We start from the raw sequence: 14,868 nt of genomic DNA, 5'->3' as shown, positions 1-14,868 counted from the left end.
GATGCTAAATCTGGGCCTGCAATGGAGAATTCTCTCCTCCTCCTCCCATCCCCCCACCAGCCATTGGGGTGCACATAGCGTATGCATTTCAAATTCACAAAATAACCTGGGACAAAATGTATATCCTATATAGCATGTTATATTTAATATCCAAATACACAGGGAAGTTATACAGAAATACACAAGGATAGAAATTCATCTTAGCCATGCACGATATATTAAAGGTATAAGATAATTTTTTTAAAAATAAATAAATTACAGTGGCCATATGTCCTTTATTATAAAAGACACTCCTTTATTTCAGAAAGCCATCCTTTAGATTTATTTTTTCAAAAACTCACTTTTGTCATTTATTTGGGTCAATTTATTTTTACCATAACAAAAATATCATCTAATTCATGTAATATGAAATATGAAAATTTAATATTTTTAATAAAATAAATTTACACACTGTATATTGGTTGATTTTAGATATTTTTATTACAATGGCAATTTTTGTAAATGTTTTTTTTTATTTTGCTCTTGACTTTTCCTTTATGAAATGAAGTTATAAACATAAACAATTTCCCTCCCCTATGAATCTCTTTCAGATGTGCCTCTTTTTCACATCTTATTTCACATTTTATTTTTCCCAGGAAAATATGCTCACTGTACTATAAAGTACAAAAGCACAAATAAGCAATCTAAAAGGGGCAGTTCTCCCACAAAATGGTGCTTTCGTTCTTTTGATAATAGGCAGATCCTCTGTGGACACTTCTCAACCGGATTGGTTTCCATCTCCCTGAGTCTCTTCAGTGGCCCAACCAACAGCTTGAACTTATGCACTTTCTTCAGTTTTGACGTTTACATAATATTTACCCCCCAAAAATGAAATAAGGATTGTATCATTAAATGGAGGCAGAATTTGAATATAGTCATTGAGACAGAACACTGGGAATTCTAATGGAAGAACATCAGATTTACTTGGCATATTATTACTTAGAGAAAATTGGCATAATCATAAGATGTTTTACTGTTGGTATGTTACTCCACTCTTGATCACTAAAGTGAATAATTCTCTTTCCTAAAACTGTAAAAAAATGCAATTATAAGGTTAGATTCCTTTTTTTCATATGTGGTGGCAATATCGTAAAGGTCAACAATTCTGAGAAATGTTTCATAGTAGAATGGAGCACATTTTGATGGTTGTAATTCCATTACACCCAAGATATTCTTAATAAGTTTTTCTAAACCATATCTCCCTTCAAAATACATTGAACTGTATATAGTAATGGTTGCATAAATTTAATATTTTTTCTGAAAAAATATTTTAATTCATTCTTCAGAAAAATAACTAAATCGTGAGAGACTGCTAACATGTCTAAAACAACATTCTACTGAAAAGTAAATTGATGTAGAATTAAATTCTAATTAGAAATCATTCTTGCATTGTGTTGTATATGGATTTCCACTACATCAACAATTTGGGTTTTCATATATATGGAATTATATCTATATTTGATCTATAACTTCTAGTACTGATTGAATGTATTGGTTATCATTTATTGTTTTGTTAATGACTTAAATTTTGTTGATCAAGTATGTTTAGCTTAAATCCAATAAGGATAGAGAAAGGATTATGTGGATCTTTTTCATTTGGGATCTGAGCTGGGGTAAAGTACTGAGAAGGCATTGATTTTGTTCATGGATAACCTCTGGGTGGGTTGGGACAGTGGTGGCGAGTCCATCCTGGCCCTCTGAGCAGATTTCAATATCACCAAACATTCCACACAGCATATTAAAAAAGGAGAGGACTCTGCCAAACCTAATTTTTGGTTTCTTCAGTATTTTTAGCTAAGCTTGTTGTTTGCAAGAATAAAAAAGAAACTTCTTTCCATCTAACCCAATTTTTATTTAATCTATATATAAAGTCAGCATTTTGGTTTTAGGCCAAGTTATTTAGCACCAACAATATGAATCTATCTTGTTTGTTTTATATTGGTAATCATTTTGCTGTACCAGATAAGCCCAAGAGAAGGGATAGTCAACACTGCATTAAAATAAATCATTGTTTTATCCTGTTTTCGCTTATTTTTCAGGCAGAGTCATTTGCTGCTACAGTCACACATATTTTACTAAGTCATTTGGGCTATATCCATAAAACATGCTAAACTTCATTAGTTTTGGTTTATTTGTGTATGTTTTGGAGACTTAAGTCTAGACTAGAGTTTAAATAGTTCAGTGTATTGTGCACAGTCAAAAAATGAGTTTATTCAGTAGCCAAATGAAGTGCAATTTATAAATCCAGCAATTTATACATTGCAGGTTAAAGTGAGGTTGCTTGATTTAAAATCAATTTTATAGTCACAGGAAGATCTCCCCAAAATAATTTCCCAAGAATTTGGCCCCATATTATCTAACTTGTTTTTTTTGGGGGGGGGGGATAAGGCTAATTTCTGATAGAGGTGGCATCTTGGTTATGGCTGGTAGGAGAAGAGCACCACACCTAGAAAAATATTATTTTTATTGCTGCTGCAGCTTTATTGCAGAATGATAGGCAAGTTTCAATAAATTGTACCTAAACATTTTTAAATGTTTCAAATAGCCAATGTTCAAAACAATAGCCTAGATAATGTGCCTAATATGTTCAGAAGGATATGAGTCATGTGCCTAGCCCTCATACAGTACATTGTACCTTATTTTTTATTATTTTGCCACTTTCTTTCTGGATGTTGTTAACTGTTATTCCTTGCTGGCAACCTAGAGTCATTTGGCAAGAGATCAGCTACATACATTGGTTAATTAAATAACAAACTAAATAATTTGGAGATCGCCATAGAGATCTTAAACTTTCTATTGCTGAAGGTCACATAAAAGAACCAAGGCTCTATGCAGATTTTATTCAGAAGGCTAGAGTTAAACCTAGGAAAGAAACTTAATGTTTTACCCATTTAATTTAGCTAAAAACAAATATAATAAGATATTCACTTACATACGCTTTCCTATTTGAGGCTGGGGAAAGGGGTCTGTCCAATTTACCCTTCTAATGTTACCCTTTATACAGCAACTTTGAGGGAGATGGGTGGTTCAGAAATGTGAAATATAAATAAGTAAATAAATTATTTGTGTGACATTCATCTTTTGACTTATTTATTCACATGGTTGTTCCCTTCAAAATATCTGGGTCACATCAGTCTAAATAATTATCAACAGTAAATAAACTCTCAATATTTTAATATGGTATTTAACATTGAAGTTCAAAATTGAAATGGAAACAGCTTTGCACCAGATATCTCAAGACCCAAATGCTCAACTGAATTCCCAGATTTAACTGTTTCAGTGAAATAATAAAAGTCTGAGTGCCATCTAGGGGTAGCATGTTCCAGGACAGGGTCACCATCGTGAAAGTCTTTTTCCTGGTTCCCATGTCCTTAACATCTTGGACAAGACACCCAAAGCATGCCTTCCCACACTGTTCTTATTGTCTGTTGGGTGCAGAGTCCTCCAAACAGGTAATCTGGACTCAAGCATATACAGCTCTGAAGGGCAAAATCAATACCTGGAATTTTAGTCTAGAACACACTGAGCGACAACGAGGCACCCACAATTTGGGTATAAAAAATGCTAAAGCAGCTTTTACCTACCTAACTGCAAGCTGCTGCATTCTGTATCCACTTAAGTATCCATATAGCCTTCAAAGGAAGCCCTGAGTAATCCAGTCTAAGGTAACATGGACACAAGTTAATATCATTCTCAAGAGGTCTACATCTAACCGCACCTTAGCCATGAAAGTTGGCCTTGAGCCAGTCACTGTCTCAGCCCAACTCATGTCACAGGGCTGTTGTCGTATGGAAAATAAGAGAAGAAAGATGTGTTGAATATGTTCGCGGCCTTGAGTTACTTGTAAGAATAATAAAGGTGACATGCAATTAAATAAACTAGGAGATCGGCTGAAGCTGAGCAAAGGCTCCTCTGACCACAGGATCAAACCAGCTGATCTAGTAGTAGGAGCTTTTCCAGGAGAACCTGCAAGTCATAGACCTGCTCTATTAGAAGGAGCACAACCCCATCCACAGACAGTGTAGTGGCCAGCCACAAAGTGGTGGTTTCTGGATGAGCAGAACTCAATCTATCTGGAATTGAGTTTCAACCTGAGTCATCCCAATCATTTCTAATTCATATCTCCTGCCTGGTCCAATCAGAGATATATTCAACTGGATATCAACAGCATATTCATGATAACTTACCATAAACAGATAAATATTTTCCCTATGAGTTTCATATAGATGTTAAACAACATGGGAAAACAAGAGTGCTTTGTGTCACCTTAAAAATCGAGCACAAATAAGCATACATTTCTACTTATAATGCCCTTCTTTGTCAGGTGCACAAAATAATCCCATGTTGCCCGTCTAAGGATGGTACCTGCTGTCCCTAATGGGGTAGCTCTCTCGCCACCTTACCTATCTACACTATGCTTCCAACTATTGTTTTCAAATTCTAGTGCTCCATCTCCATATACTGTATTTCAGTTCCCATAATCCCGAAATAGTTTATACTAAACATCTTGTAACAAGGGGCACATACTTTCTTTCTCCTTTTCTTTCTATATATCTCTAGTCACTTAGAAACTTAAGGAACACTGCAAAGCATAGAAAGAGGTCCTTTGCACTCATCATATAGGTTAATAAGGTAAAAAGAAGAGGGAAAGAGATTTGTGTCTTATATTTTACACATTCTGGTTAACTAACTATATATACCTGCCGATAAAGAAATCTTCCTTATTCTGGTAAAAGATTCTGTGTCATTTATTTACCATAGGTTTTTTTTTTCAGGTGCTTCAGATGCTTAAAAAGGATCCTGCTCTGCAATCTCCTTCCCTCCTTGGCCCACTTGGATTCTGGCACCAGTTTCTCCCAGAGATTTACACTAATTCTTTCTTCACATTCAACAAAGCTGGAGCTCAGAGACAGCAATAGGCGGGGTGGTGGGGTGGGAGAGAGATGGAATGGAATGACAAAGCTTTCAGACAAAAGGCACCTTAGCCAGCCTTTAGATGCAAATCACACAAGGATAGGGCCTGAAAATCTGGCAGCTGGACAAGGGAAGGGAGGCTATTAGACTGAAAGGTTTTCCCTAACAAGCTTGGAGCTGAACTATTTTAACTCTCCATCCCCAAAATGCACATAACGAAAAAGAGGCAACACACAGCAAATACATCATTCTTGAGATTCTGAGTTAACCCCAGAGGAAGTCTTGCAAACCTTTTCCAACCAACACATTTTATTAACAGGAATAAGCTTTCACAAGCTGCTCCTCACTTCATCAGACTGTATTTATTTATTTGAAACATTTATATAGCTGCCATCTCATAATAAACTCTGGGCAAACTCCCAAACAAACATTACAATAAAACATAAAAACCATATTAAAACTATTTAAACTAAATGCATGAAAACAAACCCTGGTTCCAAGTGAAGCTTCCGATATACAGTCACCTCATCTTATCCCAGCTATTGGGGGAAAAGCCACATCTTCAGTATTTTACTAGGAGAGTAGGAAGATAGAGGTTGCTGATCTTCAAGGGGAAGAGTGTTCCATAGGCCAAGAGTTGCTGCAGAAAATGCATACTTCCAAAATTTTAAAGAAAAGTTTAAAGAAAGGGACATGTCCGTACTATCTAACCTGGTAGGACAGGTAGATATCCTTAGGGAAAGGGAGCCTCTCAGATAACCTGGTCCAATGCCACATAGGGCTTTAAAGGTGAGGACCAGCACCTTGAAAGAAACTGGAAACCAGTGCAGCTCATGCAACAAGTGTTACATGGGTAAACCTAGGACCATGCAACACAGTGTGCCTTGATGAGTTCTGGGCCACTTGAAGTTTCTGGGAAGTCTTTGAAGACAGCTGCACGCAGAGTGCATTGCTGTAATCCAAACAGGAGGTGACCAAGGCATGAGTGACAGTGAGCAAGGCCTCCTGGTTCTGGAAAAGGTGCAATTAGTTCACTAGACAAATCTCCCACCCCCCAATAGCCACAGCTGCACACCAGCTCAGTCTGGGGAAGTGCCCAGACCCCATCCAGAGTCAAAAATGAAATATAATCTGGATGTAAGGGACCAAACACTTAGAGCCACTCTGTTGTGCATGCAATGACTTTACTAATGTAGGATTTGAAGATATTTATGATCTATATCCATAATGGCGATCCTATGGCACATGTGCCCAAAGTGGCACGCAAAGCCATGTTACCTGGCACACATGCCCTTGCCTGTTTGTCTTCCAGGTTTCTGGTGTGCATGCACGTGTGATGATCAGCTGTCTTTCGTGCACGTGGCAGTACCAAAAACCAGTGTGTGCATGCACACCGGCCAGCTAATTGTCGGGCGTGCATGTGTGCTAGAACCTGGAAGTTCAGTTTTTCTAGAGTGCGGCACCAAGAAGTGCGTGCACAACATTTCTGCACAACCTTTTGGCACTGATCTATATAATCAGATCTACATAATCTTCCCCTCCCTTTCCTACTTGTCATCCCAATATAAATTCGACATCAGTCTAGCCACTCTACACATCTGATGAAATAGCATGCATCTTCCTACAAAACGTATGCCTAATAAAATTTGTTAATTGGAAAAGGTGATACTAGATTCCTTCTTGTGTTTTGCCACCATAAACTAGCACCTTTCTTTTCCTACAGTAAGTATCAAAATAGTATAGCAAGAGTAAGAAATCTGTTGTCCTCAAGCTGTTCTGGGATAACATCTCCGAGAATCCTTTGTCATTACTCATGCCAGGCTGGGGTTGATGAAAATTGAAGTAAAAACCAGCAATATAGTATTGAGTGTCCATTAAACATATAATTCCCCAGAGCTAAACATCTAACTTGAAAGAGGCCCATTAAAAAGTTGCTTTGAAGCTAAATACTCCAGCTCCAGGAGCATTTAGCCATGTCACCTCAAGTTTCACTGCCTGGTGATGAAAAAAAAATTCCAGCACTGGTTATTCTTTGTTCATACATTCTCAGTGCATCAAGTCCTTACAGGGAATGGAAGAAGCTTCCTGGCTTGTATAAATCTTTACCTTTAATGGAGTTAACCAGCTTCTAGACGGTAAAAGTATTCTACAGCATCTCTGAATAACTTATTCTGGTAGGGCGCTCCAATCACAGAGTTTGCATATTTCCTTCTGCTTTATCAAATATTTTAAGGTGGAACAACTATCTCGAAGTAGAGAAATCACTTTCCAGCCTTCTTCAAAGGACCTTTTCTGCTCGGTTCTTACAAGGTGATTATTTTTAGATCACTGTCTGGATTAGCACAATACTCCTGAATCCACACACCAAATAGCAAAGTAGGAAGACACAGCCCAGCCAAAGCTAATCAAGTTCTGCATATTGCTTTTCAGCTGATCTCCTTAATCAGGTTCGGTAAATCCCAAGCTATTGGGTTTCATTAAGTATCTATCGCCAAGCCAGTCTTCAGCTTTCACCTTACACTGCACACTCATCATAAATGGAAGAGCTTTCCTGGATCAGGCAAAGGGCCCATCTCAGGCGGCTACAGTGGTTAACCCAATGCACTTGGTTGTATTCCCTGAGCGACAGCAGCAAAACCTCCAGGAACAGATCAGCCGGCTTTCCATTTCCTCTTGGTATTGGGGGGGGGGGAAGGGGGGGCGGTGTTGACAACTCAGGGCCGCTTCCTTAGTCTTTTCAAGACAACTGAGGAGTTTGAAATGGGGGTAATACAGATAACCGAGTCATGCGGGGAGGGGGCTATTGTATACATAGCCCTGCCCTCCCCCCCAATCCATTCACAAGAAAAATAAGGGGGGAACGGGGGGCGGAAGCAGGCTTCCCTTCTCATTAGTATTCAAAACATCGTTCAAAGCCAAACTCCCTATTCTTCTCACGCTGTACAAAACCCGAAGCCGGGCAGCTTGCCACCCCCTATCCTCCCTCCCCACCCCGGGGAAGCTGCAAACAATCCCTCCCCGCAGTCGGAGGGGGAACAAAAGTGGGGCAAGGGAAAGAGAAATGAACGGAACGGGCAAAATTGCCATAAAAAAAAACAAACCATCCCTCCGGTCCTGCAACGCATTTTTACATCTGTACCAGAGACCACCTATGAACCCTACGGGAAGGGAGGGGGAAGAACCGGCCGCTATAAAAAAGACAAAAAAAGTCCAACCAGAAGTAAATTAACCGCTCAGCGGTTTCCAGGTGCTACGCTTCCTTTTTCCCCCGCGCGCCATCCCCGCGCACCAGATCTGCACGCCAAATTGTCGGTGCAAAGGCCGCTTCACCTGCAGGAGGAATCCCAGACAGGAATGCCGGGACTCCCCTTTCGGGAGGGAGGAACCCGGACTGCGCTCGCAACGCCTGGACGAGACAAGAAGAGGCGGGATGCCGGGGGAGATTCGCCGCAAGCCCCGCGGGCGGTTGGGCTGCACCAGCCCCGCCGTCAATATATCTGCTTGTACGCGGCAGCAGTGCAAGAGCCGTCCATTAATTTCTACGGGGCTTCCTCAGGAGAATCAGCCTTGGGATCGCGCGGCCACCTGGATCAGCTTCGCCAGAATAAAGAATCTAACGCAAGTCGGCGAAGTTTTTTGTTCAGCGTCCCTCCTCCGTCCCCGCTTTCGCTCAGCCGCTGGCTTCCCCGGTTCCTCCCGCCCGGTTTTACCGACAGCGCCTCTCACCCTCCTCCGCCTTGCTGACTTAACGAGAATAACCCGGGGAGGCCCGGAAATCTCCCTCCGGCCGCGGCAACGATCCCCAACCAAAAGAAGAAACCAGGCGGCCACCTTCGCCTGCCCACCTCACCGCCAGCGAGAGACCCACCCGGGCCGGGGCGCACGAGGGCGGGCAAGCGGCATTTGGCCACGATAAGGTCGAGCGGCAGCGGCGGCCCGGAGCTCCACGCCAGGCGGCCCAGAGCTGCCGCCAATCGCTCCATGCTGGCCGTCCGCCCCGTCGCCGCCGCAGGAGCATTGCCCTCCACCTCCTCGCTCGCGCAGTTCAGAAGCAGCCGCAACAAACGAAGCCCGGCCGCTGCTGCTGCTCCTCCTCCTCTTCTTCCGACGACCGCTGCGACACGCCGGGCAAGAGCAGCGCTGCCCGCCCGCCCCGTCCAGCAGGGCCTGCTGTTCCCGGCCGGACAGGGAACCTCGGCCAGCGGGGGACCAGGTGGCGCTCGCTCCGGCGGCTACATACCTCTCTCGGCTTGCCGGCTCACTCGCTTGGCTGGAGGCCGGCCAGACCCGCCCACTGGAGGCCCCGCCGTGGACGCGTTCGCACCCCCCTTGCAGGCGCCCCTTGAATGGCCGAAGCGGCCGAGCCTCCCTTCTTTCTCTCCTCGACGCTGCTCTGGTTTCTCCGCGGCAGCAGCCTCGCTTCTGCCTCGGAGCGGAACTCACCAGGGCTCCCAGAGGCAACCCGGCCAGAATAAATCAACCCATCCCCTCGGCAGTGATTGAGAAGGCTTTCCTCGCGCCAGCAAGTCTCTTAAGGGCAGCCTCTTTCGGAGTAGGCCTAACTGAATTGCGTGGGGCTTCCTGAAGCAGTGGTCAACAACTGGTGGTCCACCAGAAAATTTTGGTGGTCCGCAGAAAAAATTTGCATTTTTTAATATTGTACTAAATACTATTTATCTTTTAAAAAAATCATATTAGTGGTCCGTGGGATTTAAAATTATGCATTTGGTGGTCCCTGAGTTCTGAAAGGTTGGTGACCCCTGTCTGGAGGACTATACTGGCAGCCATCTGCAAGATGTCCCCTGCACACACAGGCAGGCTGGAGGTGGCCCCGAGCCTGTTATTTACTACCATATTTACTACCATCTAACATGGATCCATTTCTGCTTCCAAACACGGTCTGACATTTCCCTTACCTTGACTGGAGCAAGGAGACCAGTCAAGTCAACCCATTGACCAACTCCTCTGGTTACTAGCTTCTAGAGGGCTTCCAGCTGCTCCAGGAAAGCAGTGCCAACCTTTCCACATGGTGGAAATAAAAAAGAAAGGGGGAGAAAACGGAGAAAAGCTACAAGTGGAAAGTACCTTCATCAGGACACCTGGTGACATTCTATAGCCAGCCTCTCCATTTTAACAAACTTTAGGGCAGGACAATTACCTGCAGAAACAGCAGGTTGCCCTGCTCAGTGTCTGCCTCACGGGAGAATCCGAAGGTCATAGTAATAATAAAAAAGTTAAGATGGTGGCCATGTGATTGAAGCCCCACCTGCTTTATATAAAGGTTGTACTATTATGGCCAACTTCTTGACTTTTTTGACCACACTATCCAAATAAATCTGCTTGTCTAGTATTTTGTGGTATACGAAACAGTGGGATGCTAAAACATGGCCTGGGAGAAGATAAAGCCAATACCATATAGACAGAGAGTCAATATGAGGTTGCCAGCCCAATCTGGTATCTCTAGAAAGGATTAATGTTATGTGGAGGCTCTGTGATCAAGCAATGATTTCGTAAAAGCAAGCCGATCATATATGCTGATCATATTATGTGCTTTTTTTTGTAATAGTCAATATTCTTAAACACAATGTATGGGTATAATGCAACTATTTGCTAAGTAATTAATTCAATTAATTTGAGATTCAGTTAGAATGTTCAATATATTTTCAGTAGGATATAAAATGAATTCTATAAAGAATTGCATTTTGTGGTATTTTCAAAAATTGTAAATGTTATGGAATTTGCGGTAGAATATTTCTATTCATAGAAAATTTTAATTACAGAAGCAAATATTTTAAAATATTTCAGATTACAATCGGATTAGAAATTCTCAGAACTTAATAAAGAATAAATGTTTTAAAACAAATTCAGAGTTGATATATACATGCATATTTATTTATATAATTTAGAGGCTGCTCAACTCTAAACAATTGTAGATGGCTTATACTTTAAAAACAATAAATAATAAAAAAAATTCAAAAAGTTGAAAATTGCAGTATTTTTCTCCAGAATTGTTGGATAATACGTGATATATTTTAAAAGTCTTTTAAATCATATTTATTGCAAGAATTTGGAATAATTAAGTAGCTGAATATTTTCAATAAAAGCAGCTTTTAACATACAGTTTGAACCTGGCACATTGCTTGAAATTCCTAAATTGTGATTACTGGAAAATATTTTATGTTATTCTAAATCTACAGGTCTTTTTTTTTTCATTTTTAGAGAATTATTAATTTAGGTATCAGTAAACTACAATTATGGAACAAAGGATTAGAATGTCCCACTAATCATACTAATTATTGCAGAAAAATAAGGAAAAAGAAGTAAATTATGCTGGGACTCACCCCCATGTCCTTCTAACTGAAGCATAATTACATTTTACTAACTCATTTTAAGGGACATGACCCCCATAATGCCTCTTATCCCCGGCAGATTATGGAACTAAGCTAGTATTGTCTGTAGTTGTTATGCTGTAAAATGGTGTAAAATTCCAGATGACTGTCCAGATGGGTGTTTGAGGAGCACGGGAAAAAGCTAAAGGGGATATTGAGCAGTCATATTTTATTAGCAGCAATTGGGTGCTTATTTTTTTCCCTTTAGTAGGTGAAGCCAGACTGGAGAAAGGAAACTAGGAATCCCTTAAATCACTGTCCTGGAGCTGTCCTGTATCACAGCTTTCCAAGATGCAGTAAAGCTCAGCTGTGGGGTAGTGCAATTTATTTTGACATACTTTTCTGCTGACTCAAAAACCTGATCATGAAGAGCTCTTACTCATATTCTGGGAACCCAGGTACAAGTTGCTCTTTGGAATTTAAGTTATGTCTCGGTAGATCCAGCAGCTTGACTTATTAATGCACTAGACAGTTTGGGACCCATTGTTATAAAACTTTATTCCGCACGTTTTGCACTTTTTTAAAAAAAGAGGGCTTTTAATACTCAACTCTATTTACACTGGAAAGCCCCCTTAAGTGTTGACTGCTCAGGAGAAATAGAAAACTAACTAGCCATTCTCTGCAGCACCATTATCTGGCTCCATTTAAAATACAATGTGATCTTAGAAAAGTAAAACCACTTCAAATGTCCTTGACATTGATGAAGACATGACGGGATCGAGGGACATACGGAACGAGCGAGAAAAGGAAAGGGAGAGTTCCAAACTTCCAGGAATATGCCTTTGAGGCTAACTTCTAAAATACCATTGCAGGATGGAACAAAGATATGGCTTCAGGAATCCTCACCAAATTCCTCATAGTAGATCCACTCTGGGTTACCTGAGTAGAGGAAGGAGGGTTTATGGAGCAATCAACAAATTCCAAGCCACTGAAGAACCGCCCAATTTCTAAAATTGCACTAGGTGAATTTCAGTAATCATTTTCTCAACAGCCTTCAGTGACATCTGAAACTGCTGTTTTTTTTGTCAGCTTCTCCTCCCATGCTATATTTGGTCCCATTTGGTTCTTTTCTGGAGTGTCTTTAATTCCTTTATGCAATTTGCTTCCAACATTCCACTGGATTGTGAAGAATAAAAATGCAAAGAGATCGCAAATGAGAATGCGAAGACCAATCTGGTCTAGGCAAAGAGCCCCACAACTAATGTGTCCACAAATTGCATTAAATTCTTATGTGGTTTATTTGACCCAACCTTTTGGGCACCAGGGACTAGTTTCGAGTAGAGAGGTTTTTCTGTGGACCGGAGGGGGCGTAGTTTCGTGTGCTGCCTGTGTCCCGGGGATGGTGTTCCGCTTGTTTGTGCGTCCCGGTTTCTGCATGCCAAGGACCGGTGCCAGTCCACAGATCTGGGGTTGGGGACCCCAATGTAGTATATAAAGCCCATACAGTATGGTTGTAACATGATTTATAGCTTAGCTTTGTATGTAATCCAGTTTTATAGGATTAAACTAATAGTTAAAACAAATCTGATATAGTGCATTCTAAAAATTGAATCAGTATTATTGATAAATTAAAACTAATCTCTCCATAAACTTTGCAAGACTGGCAGTTTTGCAGAGCTTGTTATGTTCAGTCTCTTTTGGAATGATGGTTTTCCAATTACAGTGTGTACAAGCAAACTACACTGAATAATTTGTATGCCAGCTAGCAAATTAAGCAACTTCAGGAACTGGAATTTATATAGCAGAATAGTAGCTTTATGTCAACCATGTTATTTTAAATCGTTTCCTTCTCCTTCAGCCCTTCTTTGAATTTTGGAAGGGCTGTACAATGTCATTTAAATAAACTGCATTTCTTGGAATAAGCTGCTAAAAAGGAGTATTTAGTATCTTCTTCTGTCTGTAACCAAATAGGAAACAAATTACAAAATTCTAATAGCAAATCTGTAAATAGTTTTTAATCAGGAGAGTAATATATATAACTGCAAAGTACATGGCCTTAAGGCTGGATTCCAACCTTACCAACAGCAGCCCTATCAGCTTTAAGCAAAATGGGATTCTTGGTCTCTTCTCAAATGGAAGAGCAGCACCCTCTGCTGTTAAAGTGAATTCTGCTAAGTTTAACAATATCCCTCAGTAATTCTGCTTGAGGCCAAACTAGTTACTTCCAAGCAAATACAGTATCCCTGAGAACATGTGTTACAGAGAATGAACCTAGAGACACTGTCATAAAAGGAAAAAATGAGAACGAAGAAAACAAGTAGCAGAAGAAAGCTACTGCTCTGCACACAGAAAACCTCAACTGCTCCATTCTTCCAAGTGAATTACTGAGGGAGGTCATGGGAAAAATCAAACTCATTCTCACGGTTTCTGCTTGAGAATCCAGAGAGCTGCTACCAATGACTGGGACAGACCTATTTATGAACTGATGTTCATAAATATTTGTACAATAAGCAGATACAAGGCAAGAAAGATGAGTTAAGCAGTAGAATGAAGCAACAGAAATGAAAGTGAAGGTCTATTCAGTCTTGATAGAAGACAGCTATCCAGTGCTTGTTGGAAGAGAGATACTAGCATTTTAAAAATTGCTACTGCTTAGTATGAAGACTATCTGTGGAAGTACTAGAAATAGAAAAAAATTGTGCTTAGAGCCAGGTGTGAAATCTCCAAGTAGGTACTACAAGTTAAGAGTAGAGATATCAAAAGGTTTAATGTATGGTCCCTTGGCCATTGTGTTTAAAGATCATCTTAACAGAACTTTATTCAATCTTCAATCTTGTTTTCTCTCTTATCCATACCCCTTGCATCCATTATTATCACCATTTCCAAGTTTCGCTCAATCCTTTCCCATATAAGAAGCTGTTGCACACCTTGTTCTCATTACATGCTTTGCAATGGCTGGTATAACTACCCATCACTCTTAATTTTGGATTTATTATTGATAAAAGCAGAGAAAGCTAACCAGCCTCTTGTCCCACTGTACATAACAGAAAATCAGGAGAAGAACAAACATATTTGCTCCAGTCTTTCCATTTACACTGGAAAATCACCTTAGATTCATATCTAAAAGCTAGGAGGATTAACTTTCAATTAACTCTCCCAATCAAGTTTCCACGACACAAGAGATCAGTTAAGATATTTTATTTTAGTTACTAATTGTCCTTAAGATGCTATGTCTTCACCACATTTAGACTCAAACTCTGGGAAGAGCGAATTATTTTCATGCTCTTGCCAAGAAAACTTCATGTATGTATTCAGTTAACTATCTCAAGTCAAATGTGACTCAAGGAAGTCTTTCTGACGTGAGTAAACAAAAGGAGAGCCAGATTTTGTATTTTTTAGCAATGAAATTTAAAACAAACCCTTTTCTGACACTGCATAGTAGGTTTTTCCCCTAGTACTTTAGCCCCTCTAGCAAGAAAAAGGCACACCCAGCAATGGCTTTATTTTTGCCTACTATTATATAAATGATGGGACTTAGAAAATAAAAACCAAATCACATTTTCAATATAAACAGAAATAGACCAGC

The sequence above is a fragment of the Ahaetulla prasina genome, chromosome 1 (assembly GCF_028640845.1).
Source record: "Ahaetulla prasina isolate Xishuangbanna chromosome 1, ASM2864084v1, whole genome shotgun sequence".
NCBI classification, from domain to species: domain Eukaryota; kingdom Metazoa; phylum Chordata; class Lepidosauria; order Squamata; family Colubridae; genus Ahaetulla; species Ahaetulla prasina.
Note: the sequence above shows the minus strand (reverse complement) of the source record.